The sequence below is a fragment of the Antechinus flavipes genome, chromosome 4 (genome assembly GCF_016432865.1).
Source record: "Antechinus flavipes isolate AdamAnt ecotype Samford, QLD, Australia chromosome 4, AdamAnt_v2, whole genome shotgun sequence".
NCBI classification, from domain to species: Eukaryota; Metazoa; Chordata; class Mammalia; order Dasyuromorphia; family Dasyuridae; genus Antechinus; species Antechinus flavipes.
Window position 1 is genome coordinate 38011944 of NC_067401.1, and position 16243 is coordinate 38028186.

Sequence of the window (16243 nt, forward strand, 5' to 3'; positions counted from 1 at the left end):
CAACAAATTACTGAAGAAAAGAAAAACTAAAAAATAAAATAGGCCAAATGGTAAAAGGAAGCACAAAAATCCACTGAATAAAAGAACTCCTGAAAATATTGCAAGCATCCAGAAAGAAACAATTCAAATATAGTGGAGCCACAGTCATGATAACACAACATCCAGCAGTTTCTATATTAAAGGATTAGAGGGCTTGGAATATGATGTTCCCAACAGCAATGGAATTAGGGTTGCAACCAAGAATCACCTACCCAACAAAACTGAGTATAATCATTCAGTGAAACAAAGGATTTTCAAGCATTTGGGATGAAAAGACCAGAATGGAAATATTGATTTTCAAACACAAGACTCAAATACAGGAGATGGAAAAGGAAAAGGAGGTAATCAGCAAAGTGATATCATAAGGGACTTAATAAGGTTTATCTGTTTACATTCCTACATAGGGGGATGATACTTGTAACTGATTAGAACTTTTTCATTATTATGGTATTTAGAAGGAGTATATATGGACAGAGGGCCTGGGTATGAATTGAATATGAAGGGATAATAGTTTTTTTTTTTCCATGATGAAATTAAGGGATGAGAGAGGAATGTGCTGGAAAAAAGGGAAAGGGAGATGTGGAATGGTACAAATGATTTGCCATTTAAAAAAAGAAGCAAGAAAAAGCTTTTACAATGGAGGGGAAGAAGGAGAGAAGAGGGAGAGTAAATGAATCTTACTTTCATCATAATTGGATCAAATAGGAAATAAGATGAATATTCAATAGGGATATAGAAATCTATCTTGCTCTATAGCAAAATAGGAGTAGAATGAGATATGGGAATGGAAGTGAATGATAAAAGAAAGGGCATATTGGGGGAGGGAGTGATCAGTAGCAAAAGCCTTTTGAGGGGGGAATAGGATAAAAAGAGAGAGAACAAATGGGTGGGAAAATAATTAGCAATAATAATTGCAAAAATAATTTCAAAGCAAGTTTCTCTGGTGGAATATTATTGTTCTCTGGAAAAGGATGAACAGGATGCTCTCAGGGAAAAAAACTGGAAAAAAGAGAAGTCCTTAAAAAGCAAAATAGGTCAAGTAGAAAAGGAGGTACAAAAGTTCACTGAAGAAAATGATTTCTTAAAAATTAAAAATGAGCAAGTGGAAGCTAATGGCTCCATGGGATATTTAGAACTATCCAAATAAAATAAAAGGAATGAAAAAATAGAAGAAAATGTGAAATATATCATTGGAAAAACCAATTGACCTAAAAATAAATCAAAGAGAGATCATTTAAAAATTATTAGACTACCTGAATAGCCATGATCAGAAGACAAAACCTATCATAATTCAAGAAATTATTAGGAAAAATTGCCTTAATATACTAGAAGCAGAGGGAGAAATAGAAATTAAAAGAATCCATAATCACCATCTTAAAGAGAGCCCCAAATAAAAAGTCTCAGAAATATTATAACCAAATTCCAGAGCTCCTAGGTCAAGGAGAAATTATCACAAGCAGCTAGAAAGAAACAATCCAAATATTATGGAAGCACAGTCAGGATAACACATGATTTAGCAGATTCTATATTAAAAGATTGTTGGACTTGTAATATGATATTCTAGTAATTATGACCAAGAATCGTCTACCCAGCAAAACTGAATATAATCTTTTTGCTGGGGAAGGAGGGAAATGATATTCAATGAAATAGAAAACTTTTAAGCATTCCTTATGAAAAGACCAGATAATCTATTTTTAAATGTAATTGGGGTAGAGGGAAAATTTTAAAAAGATACTGGAGTGATTTGCTATTTCCTTGTTCAGTGGATTAAGGCAATAGAAATTCAATATCTGAAACCAGATTTGAACACAAATATTCCTGACTCCAGACTCTGCTTTCTATCTATTGAGTCACCTAGGTATCTCCTACATATGTCACTTTCTTTTTAAAATTTTATTATTTTTCCTTTTTTTAAGCTTTTTTATTTTTCAAACATGCATGGACAAGTATTCAACATTATCCCTTGCAAATTCTTGTATTCCAATTTTTCCCCCCTTCCTCCACCCCTTGCCCTAGATGGCAAATAGTCCAATCTGTGTTAAACATGGTAGAAATATCTGTTAAATCCAATATATGCATACATATTTATATAATTATCTTGTCACAAAAGAAGAATCAATTCAAACCAGAAAAAAAAATGAGAAGCAAAATAAAGTGCAAGTAAACAACAACAAAAAGACTGAAAATGCTATGTTGTGAACCAAACTCAGTTTCCAAGTCCTCTTTCTGGGTGTAGATGGCTCTCTTCATCACTAAACAATTGGAACGAGTCTGAATCATCTCATTGTTGAAGAGAGCCATGTCTATTAGAATTGATCATCATATAATCTTGTTGTTGCCATGTCATATGTCACTTCCTACATAAAGTGTGTCCATTAATTGCTAGAATCCTTCCCTCTATTTTGTATTTACTTTGTACATATCTTGCATTTACTTGTCTAAATGTATAATCCCTCCTCCCCCCCCCATTCCATCCCATATAAAACATAAATACCTGGTAGCTGAAAATATTTTTGTCTTTGTGGCTTCTGTCCCTAGATCAATGTCAAGGCCTGAAAGGATGAGAAAGATAATATAATATCTACAATACAATGTCTACAACTGAAATCATTAGAAGGCAACAGAATTTAGGCAAAATAAAATGGATATGTTGGTCACAAATCATTTAAGTTAAAACACATCCTTTCTTTGTGTTTACAAGTGGCAAATAATAACAACTGACATTTTTATAGTGGCTTAAAGTTTTCAAAACACTTTACATGTATTAGACTTTGTGATCTTCATAAATCTACAAGATAAGTATTACTAGTATTATTTATTATCTTGGCAGCTTAGAAAATGGAGACTCCAAGAAGTTCAGTGATTAGCTCATGGTCACGTGACTACCAAATATTAGAAATTCGCTATGCATCCAGGTCTTCTGGACTGCAGCTTCAGCATTCCATCCATAATATTACATTGTTTCTTAACTGTAATAATGAATGGTGCTCATGGAACATGTATAAATGAAGTCATAATTTGGTTTAACTTTTATAGAAAATTACTGATAGAGAAACACAGGCTTTATGGGAAAGGGGAGTTACTATTATACAAAAACAAACCATATCAATAAAAAGGGGCAATTAGGAAAACAATGCAAACAAATGAAAGAAGGAAAAAGGAGAGCATCAATGTATCTAGCAGGTCAGCTCAAGATATGGTATTCTGCCTTACCTCATAAAAAAATACAAGAACCTCTCCAAATGACTCACACACCTGCAACAAGACAACTCAAAAATTGAGCAGAGACAGCAACAGCAGCAATAGCAGCATGATGGTTATCACTGTGCATCTCCTCTTACATTTAGAATCAAAGGAAAAAGGAAGTAAAACCTAGAATCAAAGGTATGGGATGTTGGGTAAATCACATCCTCTTAAGCTTCTTCATCTGTAAAATGAGAACAATTATAATTATATTACCTGTCTCACAAGGTTGTTGTAAGAATTTATTGAGTTAAATATATATACATATATATATATATATACTTTTCTTTTATTCTTTTCTCATCTTTTTTTTATTTTATTACTACTAGTTTTAGAGAGACAATGCTCAAAGACTACAAGCTGCAAAGCAAGGGCCAGTCTGAATTAGTAAAGGGAATTCTTCATCAGTAAAGTTCTAAATCACAGATCTGGTTTTTTTTTTATCACTATTACTTAGGATCAGAGAATGTTGGACATAGGCAGAATTGTTCATCTGAGCAATAAAAGATGGGAGGCAGAAATAAGCAATTAATTGTTAAAGACCTTCCATGTATCTACCACTCTGTTAAACACTTTTTTGGGAGGGTTGATCCTCAAAGAGCCTTGGAAGATAGGTGCTGATATTATCCTCTTTTTGCATTGAGGAAACTGAGGCAGAGTGGTAAATTACTTACCTACAGTCCTAGATCTAGTATGTGTCTGAGGCTGCATTTGAACTCAGCTTTTCTGGATGTGAGAGCCAGTGTTTTATCCATTATGCTACCTGGCTGCCTTTAGAGTGATCACAACAGATAAGATAGAGTGGGGGAGGGTCTTAGAATTAAGACCTTACAAAGTAAAACAACATTAACTCATTTTGGACTCACTCTGTCCATTAGAGGCCTAAATACAAACCAGTTTTAAGTAAAATCTCTGAAAGGCAGTCTGACATGCTTTGGGGATCAGGAATACCTAGATTCAAATCTGTTTCAGAGACTTACTAGCTACATGACTTTAGGTTTCCCCATCTATTAAAAGGATAACTCACCTTATACAGTTGTTGGGGAAATCAAATGAGATAACATAGGGAGCTTTGCAAAATTTAAGGCACATAAAAAAGTAAAAGCTATTATAATGGGGGCTCTCAATACCCACTTATTAGTTGAATGATTAACAAAGGAGACTGTTAACAGTCCTAATCATGCCAATGATTATGCGTGACACAAATGATTATTCATGAGATTACATAGACACAAACAGGCAGAAGGTGTGTTAGATTTTTTAAAAAGATACCACATTCTAGTTTCATCATAACATTTCATTATATTTGTTATAGGGGTATTGTTTCTTTTAGAGTTTTTTTTCCATAAGTTTAAAAAACTATTGTGACAAGAACAAGAAAGAACTTGGCCATTTAAAGCATGAAATCATATTTCCAAAAGCAAATCAGCCTATATCTATCCTTTTCAAGTTTGAACCCAAGTCATTATCAATCTGAAATCCTTAAACAAGACGTATGGACTGTTTGGAATAATTCTCATCCAAATATACACCACACTTTGGACAAGAAGTAGCCTTCATCTTTCATCTGCTTTTTTTAAAGTTAGTTTTTCCCTTATAAATACTTGGATTGACCTCCTTAGAATGATTAGTAATCTTTTTGGGAAGGATCCATGTTGTTCCTATGGTTGATGCAATGAAAATAATGGCATCTGGTAATAGAGGCACACAAAGGATCGTATCATCTGAAGAGAATCCCTCCCCAAACTGGATATCCTTTAGAACAGTGACAAAAACCTTTGGCAAGCATATGGTAATCTCCCCATGTGAAACCTCACCTGATAAAATCAAAGAAGGGATCATTTTTGTCTAGTGACACCATAAAGCAGCAAATTATGAAATATTATGATCTCCGAGGACTTGAAATTGTGGGTCGCCCCAAGGGGCATAAGAGATAACTAGTAGGCTTAAATAGATTGTAGTTTTTTTATCAATATTGAAATGTGCTCACAAAATTAGATAAAAAGACATCAAATAGTTGTATGACTAGAAAAAAAATCCCATAGCAAGTGAGAGTGTTGCATTAATATACATGTAGAATCTTGAAATCCAGTATATATTGAGTGGGCTTCTGTGGAAATTTTAAACAAGAATCACACAGGATGAGAATATATGGATGTGTTACCATCTGCCCAGTAGAAAGGAGCACCTACCTTGGTGAAATATTAGATTCACTGGCGAAATAAAATATGATGAGTTTGGAAAGAAACTAAGAATAGACAATTATTTAGAAGTTTAATAAAGGTTATGGAGGAACCCCAGGCAGAGAGGGGATAAACTCTGAATCAGCTGATGACACAGTGGATAAACTACTGGGTTTGGAGTTATGAAGAATTGAGTTCAAATCTAGATTATATATGGTCTTAGGTAATTCATTTAGCATCCACCTGCCTCAGTTTTCTCAACTATAAAATGGGGATAGTAATAATACCTATGTGCCAGGGTTATTATATAATATTTGTTAGATAATATTTGTTAAAAAGCACCCAGCAGGAGGATAATAGGTAAATGCTTATCCTTCTTCCCTATTCCATATATCCAGACTTGTCTTTATCTGTGGTATCATTTCCTTTTTCTATTTTAATTCATGCTCTACTGGCTACACCTAAAAACTGCTGGCTTAAAGGTTCCTTCTCTACTTTTTGAGTTTATTGCTAGAATAGTTGCTAGAAAAATCTTTTCATACTGTTAGCAGCAGCAGTAGACACAAAGTGGTCTGCCGTGTCAGAAATCAATGGTACAGACCAACAAATAGTGAGTTGTATAGTAGTAATGGTGGTAGCTGTAGTACACAATAATGATAGTATACAATAGTTGTAGTACACGGAAATAGTAGTAGTAGAATACAGTAGTATGTAGTTGTAGTACACAGTGGTGGTAGTAATAAAAATAGTAGTAGTAATAGTAGTAATAGTAGTAGTAGTAGTAGTAGTAGTAATAGTAGTAGTAGTAGCAGTAGCAGTAGCAGTAGTACACATAGCATGTATATAGTGTTTTAAGGTTTGCAAAGACTTCTATATATGTTAACTCATTTTACCTTCTCAACAATAATGCAAAGTAGATATTACTATTTTCCCTATTTTATAGATGAGGAAACTGAAGCATGAAGGTTACTTGACTTGGCCAGGGTCATACACTCAATAAATCTCTGAAGTTGTATTTTAACTCAGATCTTCTTGACATCAGGTCCAACATTCTATCCAGTATCACCTAATAAAGTTTTGTCCTATGCCTTCAATTTAATAAATACTTATTAATTGACTATTATGAGCTGGAAATAACAAAATAAAACAAATAACAAAAATAAATAAAAAACAAAATAAAATCATCTCTGCCTTTGATAAGCTTATAATCTGCTTGGAGAGGAGGCATATATGATATGTGCCCAAAGGAGAAGTCTTTTAGATCAAATGGATTAGGGACAGAGAAAAGATCAGACAAAAAGCTGTAGAAAATCTGAAGAGGTTTTTAGCTGGAGAGATCAAGAAGGCCTCATGTGGGCTATGACTCCTAAGCAGAGCTTGGAAGAGAGAAAAAGCTTCAACATTTTTCAGAACATCAGTCCTAGTCTCCCTTGCACAGCTGTCAGTGGGGGGTGAGGGTGGAACATCAGGGATTTTCCTCAGTATTCTTGAGGGCTTGAGGGCAGATGGATGAGGAATTGGGTAACAGAACACAGTCAATCCTTGGGAACTTAGTCACACTCTAACATTTAAATATGTTTAATTAATTGCCTAATAAATTTAACTTAATTAGCAATAACATCACAAGGCTGATGACCCAATCCAGCTGGTTCAAAGTACCAGGCCCCAGGAAAAGGTGTTGTGTGAATTCCCCACGTGGAAGAGAAAAACAAAAGAACCATGGCAGCACTTAGCTTCCATAGACCCCCAATATATAACATCCTCATTTTAAAGATCAGCCTTTGAGAATACTCAGTGAGGCTGAATATTCCTTGACCAAAAGTTCAAATATTGGGAGCACGGTTCATGCCAAAGGTGTGGTAACTATGTGTGGGTGGAGTATCATTACCTGGAATAGGTTAAATAAACATAATACATTTCTAAAAAGAAACCTATATTAAAAAATAATAATAATGACAACAATATCAACTTTTTGTTGATTTTAATTTATGCTGATTTAATTCTACTTGGTATATTATCAAAATTCCTTTGCTCATGACTACATAGATCTATAGGTAGTCTGAGGATCCAAATCAGTCAATTTTTTTTCTTATTTGGAAGGCACAGAAGATGAGGCTAATGGAAGTTATGAGAGTGTGATGTTATCAGATAGAATATCCTTGCCGTGTGTGTGTGTGTGTGTGTGTGTGTGTGTGTGTGTGTGTGTTTATGTGTGCATGGGAGAGAGAGAGACAGAGACAGAGGTGAGGGAGAGGGGCAGACTCCAAGAACTCAGATAACTTCCAAAAGAAAAGAGAATTGAGCTCCCTGAATAGGGTCATGAAAATCATTTTGAGATTGAGAACATGACAACAAGAATACAGTCTATTTGTCCTGAGACACAAACCTCAGATCACATTCCTCTGCTATCTAGTCTTCCATCAGCATAAGACAGACCTAGGCACATTCTTCAGTGAATATACTTTTCTCCATGAACTGTGGCAATTATTTCATTCTTGTCTAAGCAGCATTACAAGTGTCCTACACTGGGACTTCATAAAAGATATGACTATTAAGTAATGTTCTCTTAACACCCATCCCAGGATAGGCATATTAAAAGGAGCACTGCTCCTTCTTGGGAAGTTGTATTCCCATACTCCAATGATACTGCCATTGTTCAAATGGATGGAGAACATTTCTTTGGGGATTGCTTTGAATTAGTTTGTTGGAGGAACAGAAAACTGATTTCACACAATTTTAGTGAGGGACCCTAAGGATAACCTCATCCAAATCCATCTTTGAACAGGAATGCTCTTCTGTAACCTCCTGATAAGTGGCCTTCTGGCTGACAAACCTCCAAAAGAGTGCTCAGTCCTTCCTGTGGTAGCCTATTTCAGTCCTGAATCACTCAAATTGTTTGGAAGCTTTTCTTTGTATCAAACCTCCATTCACCTCTGAGATTTCCATTCATTGTTTCTATTTCTGCCTTCTGGGACAAACTAGAACAAATCTAAATTCTTCCTTCTCCCATATTACCAACTTTTAATTATCTGAAGACAACTATTACAGCGAAGTCCAAAATATTCTCTCTTCTAGTCCAAATAGCTAGTTCTTTCCACTGATTCTTCTAGGATATAATTTTGATCATTATCCTAAGCCATCTATTACCTTTTGTACTACACCATTCCATTTCTCAGAGATGCCTTCTGTGATGTCTGATACTTTCTGTCTTCAAAAGAGAGTTGTATAGCCTTAATTTTTTTAAGCCTCAGATCTGTAGGGAATCTCAAATCCTAAGAGTCTTCTATATGATACAGAAATTATCTCTTCAGTGACTCCAACAAATGACCTATTAGCCAATATTTGAAAATTTCCAATGATGAGATACATGCTGCTTCATGAGGTAGTCCATTCTTTTATTATATAATTGATGCAAAATGCTATTTATCACCCATCATATTCATCAGACTTGGCACTAAATTTATGATCTATGGCTATTTCCAAAAACAGTCCGTACTTAGTGTAGTGTAGTTTAGTACAATTGGAGATGTTTTTAAACAAAATAAGCCACAATATTTTCAGAATTGTTTGAGCCATGGCATTGTCTTTAGGCTATTTGCAAACGATCTACTGGAATAAAGGCAACAAACTCCCTTTGAATTATAAATTCCATGTCTATTAGTTTTTTTTTTAAAGTCACATTACTTTAGAGTTAATTTGCCCTCTCTTCCCACCACCTAAAATCAAACAAACAAAACTGAGTATTTGGGTCAAATTCAATTGTCTTGGTAATAGTCTAAATAAGTTTGATCTTCCATTATTTGTCAAACCAAGAAGAAAACCACTAAATCTACCAATCCATTCGAAGCTCTCTTTACCTCTATAGCCAGCTCTGGATTCCTGCTACCTGATGAACACAATGTCATTAATTCACACAATGGGTATGACTCTATATTGGGGTCATATTTTATATATGGGGTCATATGGGGTAATGGGAGTCCCATCAAAGAAGAAAGACCTGTCACTATGCCCTTGGGAGTATTTACAATTTTAGAGACACACTAGGCATTCTTAAAATGTCCCTACAATCACAATTGTTCAGAACCTCAGCCATTTAAGAGTTATTTATTTTTGTAAGTTAAGAGGGTAATGATGAAGATAGTTTGTGTATGAATTAATATTTAGAGATGGAAGAATCATAATTAGTTCATGCTGATTGGGGCTCTAAACACTTCTTTTCAGTCTTTGAGGGGAAAAAAAGTCTTTGGATTTAAAAAAAATTAATTTTAATATATGTAATAAAACAAGCATTCCCATAAGATAAGAATTGTGTATGAAACTACATATATATGTACAACTTGCTATTCCTTTTAAATATGCACAATTATCATGTAAATTTCTTTTTTTCTTTTTTTCTTCCTTTCATTATCTTAGAAATGACCACTATTTGACACAAATAGGCATCATTGTATAAGTATGTGTATACACAGACACACACACACACACACACACATATATATACACAGATGAAAAAATATTCCATACATATTTCCATTTATCAATTCTTTTTCTGGAATAAGTTATTTTGACTATTATAAATACCAAATTGACTATAAGACGAGAATAAAGATTGTGATCTGGGGACCTCCCCATATACCTTCTCCTTAGGGGCCTTCTACGGTATGCTGAACAACAGGAGTGACCAGGTAACATATTGACCTGCCTCAAGGATTACCCAACACCACCCACTTGACCCTCCCTGGAGAAGAGATAGGAATTAAGCCATGGTACACAGAGCATGCAAACACAATAAATGCTGTGCTCTCCCATTAGGCATTGCAGAGAATATTATAAAACCAGCTAGCCAGCTCAAGAAGAAATCGGCAACAGAGTTCCGTAAGGAGGGCTGACACTAGATCTGACTAACTAACATATTTTTGACAAAATTTTGAGAAAAATAATAGCTTCAGTTTTGCCTAGCAGGAATATGTTAAATTCTCCTTGGATATATACAGGTCTTTCTTTGTACAACCCAAAATTCAAGGCTGAAAAGCATTTCCAAGATGGGCACAAAAGCTCTTGAGAAATTCTATGCTCAAAGAACGTTAAGATATGGAAGCCATCTAATTCTTCCTGTATCTGACCAAAAATATCCTTTCCCATATCCCTTATAAGTGTGTTTTCAATTGAAAGAGCTCTCCCAAAGAGAAAACTACTACCTTAACTTTTTGGATTGCTCTGATTGTTAGGATTTTTTCCTCTTATGTCAAACTGAAATATGTTTCTTTAGAAACTTCCACTTATGGCTCCTACTTTTGCACAAAAGGACAATTCCCATCCTTTTTCCATATGACAACCCCTCAGATACTTGAAGACAGCTTTCATGTTCATCCTCTCCTATATTTCCTTGCACTAGATATCCCCAGCTTAACTGCTCTTCACATGCTATAACAAAACCCTCTTTTCACCATATTTTCCCCTCTCCTCTAGTTTTGTCTGGCTAATAAATATCATTTCCAAATTATAGGACTTAGAAGTGAACAATGACATTCTATTTGGGATCTAACTAAAGGGAACTATCACAACCTTCTCTTAATACAACTTAGTTCAAATTAACTTTTTTGACCAGTATATTGCACCATGAATTTAATGTGAATTTGCAATCTATTAAAACTCTGATCTTTCTGGTTCTTTTAACTTGAATTATTCTCTAACCAAGTCTCTCCCATCATACATTTGTGAAATTTTTAAACTGAAGTTTCAGACTTTACATTTATCCTTTTTGAATTTCATCTCATTCAATGTGGCTTAAAATTCTGATGAGCATTTTGGATTCTAAATCTGTTATCTGATATATAACTTTTCCTCTCCCCTATATAAACATTTATACCCCAAAACATATTATAACATATCAGGATATATCACAATTTAAAACTAGAGAGGAAGTTTCACTCAGTTCCTTTAGGTATCCTCCTTTGGGGAGCAATCCCCATCCACTGTTTACATTACTCTAGTACAAGAGTTCTTAACCTGACATTTACAAACTTATCTTTAAAAATAGCTCAGTAACTTGTATTTGGGTATAATTGGTTTTGTTTGTAATCTCATGTATTTTTTGCATTTAAAAGTATTATTTGAGAAGGGATCCACAAACTTCACTAGAAAGCAAATGGGGTCCATGACATAGAAAAAAACTAAGAACCCCTGTTTTAACTGCATTGAAACAGGAAGCTTTCCAGTAAAGAGATAAAGATACAAGGAGATATTTTAAAAGGGATTTCTTAGAATAGTTCATTGATATATTGACCTTCCTTAATTTTTCACTTAGAAGAATTTCAGGGCAAAATTGGCTCAAGTATTTGAGACTGAAAAAAAAAAAAAACATAAGGAAGATCATTATGTAGGACAGATTTGTCCTGTAACCTCCATGGCTAAGAAACATTTGTTAGGAGAGGTTTTATCAGTGAGCAAAATACTGAATTTAATAATAAATGGACTTCTAGGCTACATTTATGGGTAGTCAGGTGGCTGTGTAGAGAAAGTGTTGGGTAGAGAATCAGGAAGACTTATCTTTCTGAGTTCAAATCTGGCCTCAAATATTCACTATGTGACTCTGGGCAAGTCACTCAACCCTATTTGCCTCAGTTTCTTCATATGTAAAATGAATTGGAGAAGGAAATAGCAAAGCACTTCAGTATCTTTGCCAAGGAAACCCCAAATGGCATTACAAATTGGTAGACATGACAGAGCAACAAGAACAAGGCCATATTTATCAATATAGAATTATGGAATTGGAAAAGACTTTTTAGATCGTTTAGTTCAAAATCTTTCTTTTATAAATGTGAAGATTAACTCAGAGATAACTTGCTCAAATCATTGTCCAATTAGGTAGTAGGAGAAAGAGAGTTGAACTTGAGAAGAAACAGGCACTAGGAACAGGATAGTTAAAAAAAAAAAAAAAAGAGCAATGAATTTTGGGTCAAGAGACTCAAGCCTGTTAGTTATTAGCTCTCTTATTGTCTCATGTTTTTTTTTTTTTTAAGGAGATTGGATTGGATAATAGGTACAGTCCCTACCAGCTCTAAATCCTATTGTTCACTCTCAGCTTTCACACATTCAGAGTTGAACTTCTTTTCTAGAACTGAGATAGTTGAGAATCATGAGAGGAGAGTTTGTTATCCTTCCTATGGAAAATGAAAGCATTGCTCTATTGAAGGCTCCAGGGAATGGTCATCAAGAAAGTCAAGGCACTCAAGAAATATATACTGTAACTCAGCTGTTCATAACTACAGCCAAACCTATTCCAAAGAAGTTTTCATTTAAAAAAATCTGCTGGCCATTTATTCACTGGGACCAAGAACTACAGGGTCTGTTGGCACATGGAATGTACTTTAGCCTGAGCACAGAGAAGCCAGTGACTACTCGAAAATTAGCAGGATCTCTAAGAATAGTGCTGTTAAAACAAGACCCAAACTTTTTGACTTACTCAAGAATACCAGACATCTAAAAAGTTAAACAGACATTACTGTTCCCCACAAGTCACTTATATCTGTGCGTATTTTCTTGTATTTCTTTCCAAACACTATTTGATCCACCTGTGAAACATTTGGAGGAATTTGATAATTCTACAGAATGGCTAATAAAATGAGAGCCAGTGGTAATTACCTCCCTGGGATGCTTTATAGAATGGAAAAACCAAAATAGAAAAGATAAAGAAATTTGCTTAATGTCGATCATTTACTGGAAGATCCAGCATTAACCACCCTTCGTTTAACACTCTGGTGCAAAAGATTTACCCACAATTTTTTATTTGTTTGGTTGGTTTGGTTTGGTTTTTAATACAGAGTATTCCAAAATCTGAGCATAGGTTTAAACTATGCACACTTTAAACTTCACTAAGACTTTGGGGACACTCAAGATAGCCTATAAAGATAGGCTCACTAATATCTCATGTATATTTGAAAAAAGGGGAGAAATCAAAAGTAAAATAAAACAAAGCAAGATAAAGGGGTGCTACATGTAAATGAAACTATGTTTTATATATAGGAGATAGAATAACTTGCTATCGAGGTCTTTTTATCCTGGGTCCTCACATCTACATCTTTATTACTTTATTACTTATAGAACTTAGCACAATGACTAGCAGAGACGAAACACTAAACACATAATGAATGCTAACAAACTGATTTATTGATAGAAAAGTAAAAGGCATCTCTGCCAGCTGTTTTGGTCCTGAACCATGTCTGGGTTCTTTTCTTTCATGGATTATCAACTAGAATTGAGGCACCAAAATTGGACTTGAACCCTCTGGATTCTTTCACTGTGCCTCTGTCATTTTATATTTTATATTTATATTTATATTTTATATGATGAAATTTATTTTGTAGTCTTTGAGATCCAAACCACCACTATAGTATTGTGATGAGTGGCTAGGTGAATGAAAAATGGGAAAAAATAAAGGGGATAATAGGGAAACAGAGTTCACTTCTCACAAAGTTATCCCAAATTGTTCTAAGGACAGTTCATGAACATATCCTCAAACAATTGTACAGAAAAGCCCTCTGAATATGACCAGATTAGCACCAATTCTTTGCCACAAGGGTGCACTCTGTTCCTTGACTAATTTCCACTATTTCCAAATTGCTGTTCAAATGAACTGAATGGTGCTAAGGAAAGGAATCCTCTAGCTGGTCCAAAGATGCTCTGTTCATAGAGGCAGCTCATTTTTTTTCTGGATTCAGCACTGTAGTAACAGAAGTGAGAGATAGACAAGATGGGGTTCCTGCCTTTGAGGAGCTCACAATGTACATATAGGCTCTTCTGCAAAATGTCCTCAACCACACTAATAGGTGGGGCAGATATCCACCTGAGTTTGGAAGCTGCCAATGCAATTTCAAATGAGTACGTGGGGAAGTGCAGTGAGGTAAACAAATGGCCCTGGAGATAGAGAGGTGGAGAGGGAGGTGGAGCTGGGTTTGGTTGTAGATGAATCAGGTTGTCCCACAAAAGGGTGTCACCTTGTTAAGATGGACCAGTAAACCCACTATAAAAAGCTTAGCATCCCAGACATCCAGCACCCTGCAAGCTGCTTTGGTCTACATCCTGCTTGTTTCTTTGGTGAACTAGGTAAGTAAGAAAAGGTTTAGCTGAGATTCCAGCTACTTGTTAGCAATGGATGCGGAAATGAGTAATGTGGTCTTCCTTGAGCTATTGGAAGAATTGTTTTATCCTTTAATTCACACTCTTGGTGTGAAGTTCTCTTGAATATGCATATGATGAGGGCAGAAGTTGCAACTGAGCACTCTCAGATTTCTAGTTTAAGTCTGCATAAACAGGCTCAGAAAATTAGCTAAGAACAACAGAGATCTGGCAAATGTCAGTGCCCTTGAATCAGGCAATTAGACTTAGGTGGAGAGTCCTATAGCCCCAAGTATTAAGGAGACAACATAGGTGGGCAAAATCAAGGGAGAAAATGTATCTAGTGGAAGTGGAAATTCTTAGCTACAAATAAGAGATTTAGCCCATGTGAATTTAAGAATGGGGCAAAGGGAATGGTATTTGTGCTATTTTCTACTCTTAGTTCATTAAAATTCAAGGAAATTTTCCTTTTGATCATTCAGTTTCATCTCACACTTATGAATTCCTCATTTTCTTTTGTTGTATTAGTTTGGCCCTATCATCCTCTGCTTTCTTTATGTTAATTTTCTTGCTCCATTCCCCATCTCTCCAAGCCCCTCACTACACCCCTTTTAAGCTTTAACCTCCTTCTTATCAGAGATTGAACTTTATATGCAACCCTGAATCTTGCACATGATGTAATTGTATTGAATATTTCCTTAATTTAACTGAATGCTCATGAAAATTTTGATGGATAACAGTATGATTATGATGATTAAATGTGGAGATGTGGACTGAGGCCAATTCCTAATGGGTGACCACTTTCTAGGTTTTCATTCCCTAGAGCTTTGGAAGATTTACTTTCATTGGACAAATATTTATTGTTGTTTTAATCTATTTATTTTAACACGCATTGCTTTATGAATCATGTTGGGAGAGAAAAAATAGTGCAAAAGGGAAAAACCCTGGGAGAGATTTTTTAAAAACAGAATAAAGAAGTGAATATAGCATGTGTTGATTTACATTGTCTCCTTAGTTCTTTTTCTGGATGCAGATGGCAATTTCTGTCCTAAGTCTATTGGGACTGCTTTAGATCATTGAACCATTGAGAAGCACCAAATCTTTCATAATTGATTGTTGCACATTCTTGCTGTTACTGTGTACAATGTATTCCTGGTTCTGCTTGTTTTGCTCAGTATTAGTTCATGTAAATCTTTCCAGACCTTTCTAAAATCACTTTGTTCATCATTTTTATAGAGCAATAATATTCTATTACATCCATATATCATGGACAAATATTTGTTAAATTTAAATAAATTGAGATGAGAGTTTCATGTAGCAATCAGTGCTCCAGAGGACTGATGTCTCCTAGAAACAAGATCTTTCCCATGTTATCTTGGAATAATAGTAGGTAAAAGGTGATTGAAATGATGAATGAGGGATAGAATATATTTGAATTCAGGCATGAGATGTTTGATTTCACTGAAAGCAAAGAAGATAAAACTCAAATTGATGGTTTCTGTATTCATATTGAATTAGGGATTAAGAGACTTGGTTTTCAGTCCTAGCTTCACTGGAACACTGTGGAATTCCCTGCTCTGTTATGTCAAAAGACATAAATTATATCTAACCCATGATTTCTCATTGGGCTATTTTAAGCTGGAAATTGATAAAAAATGTAA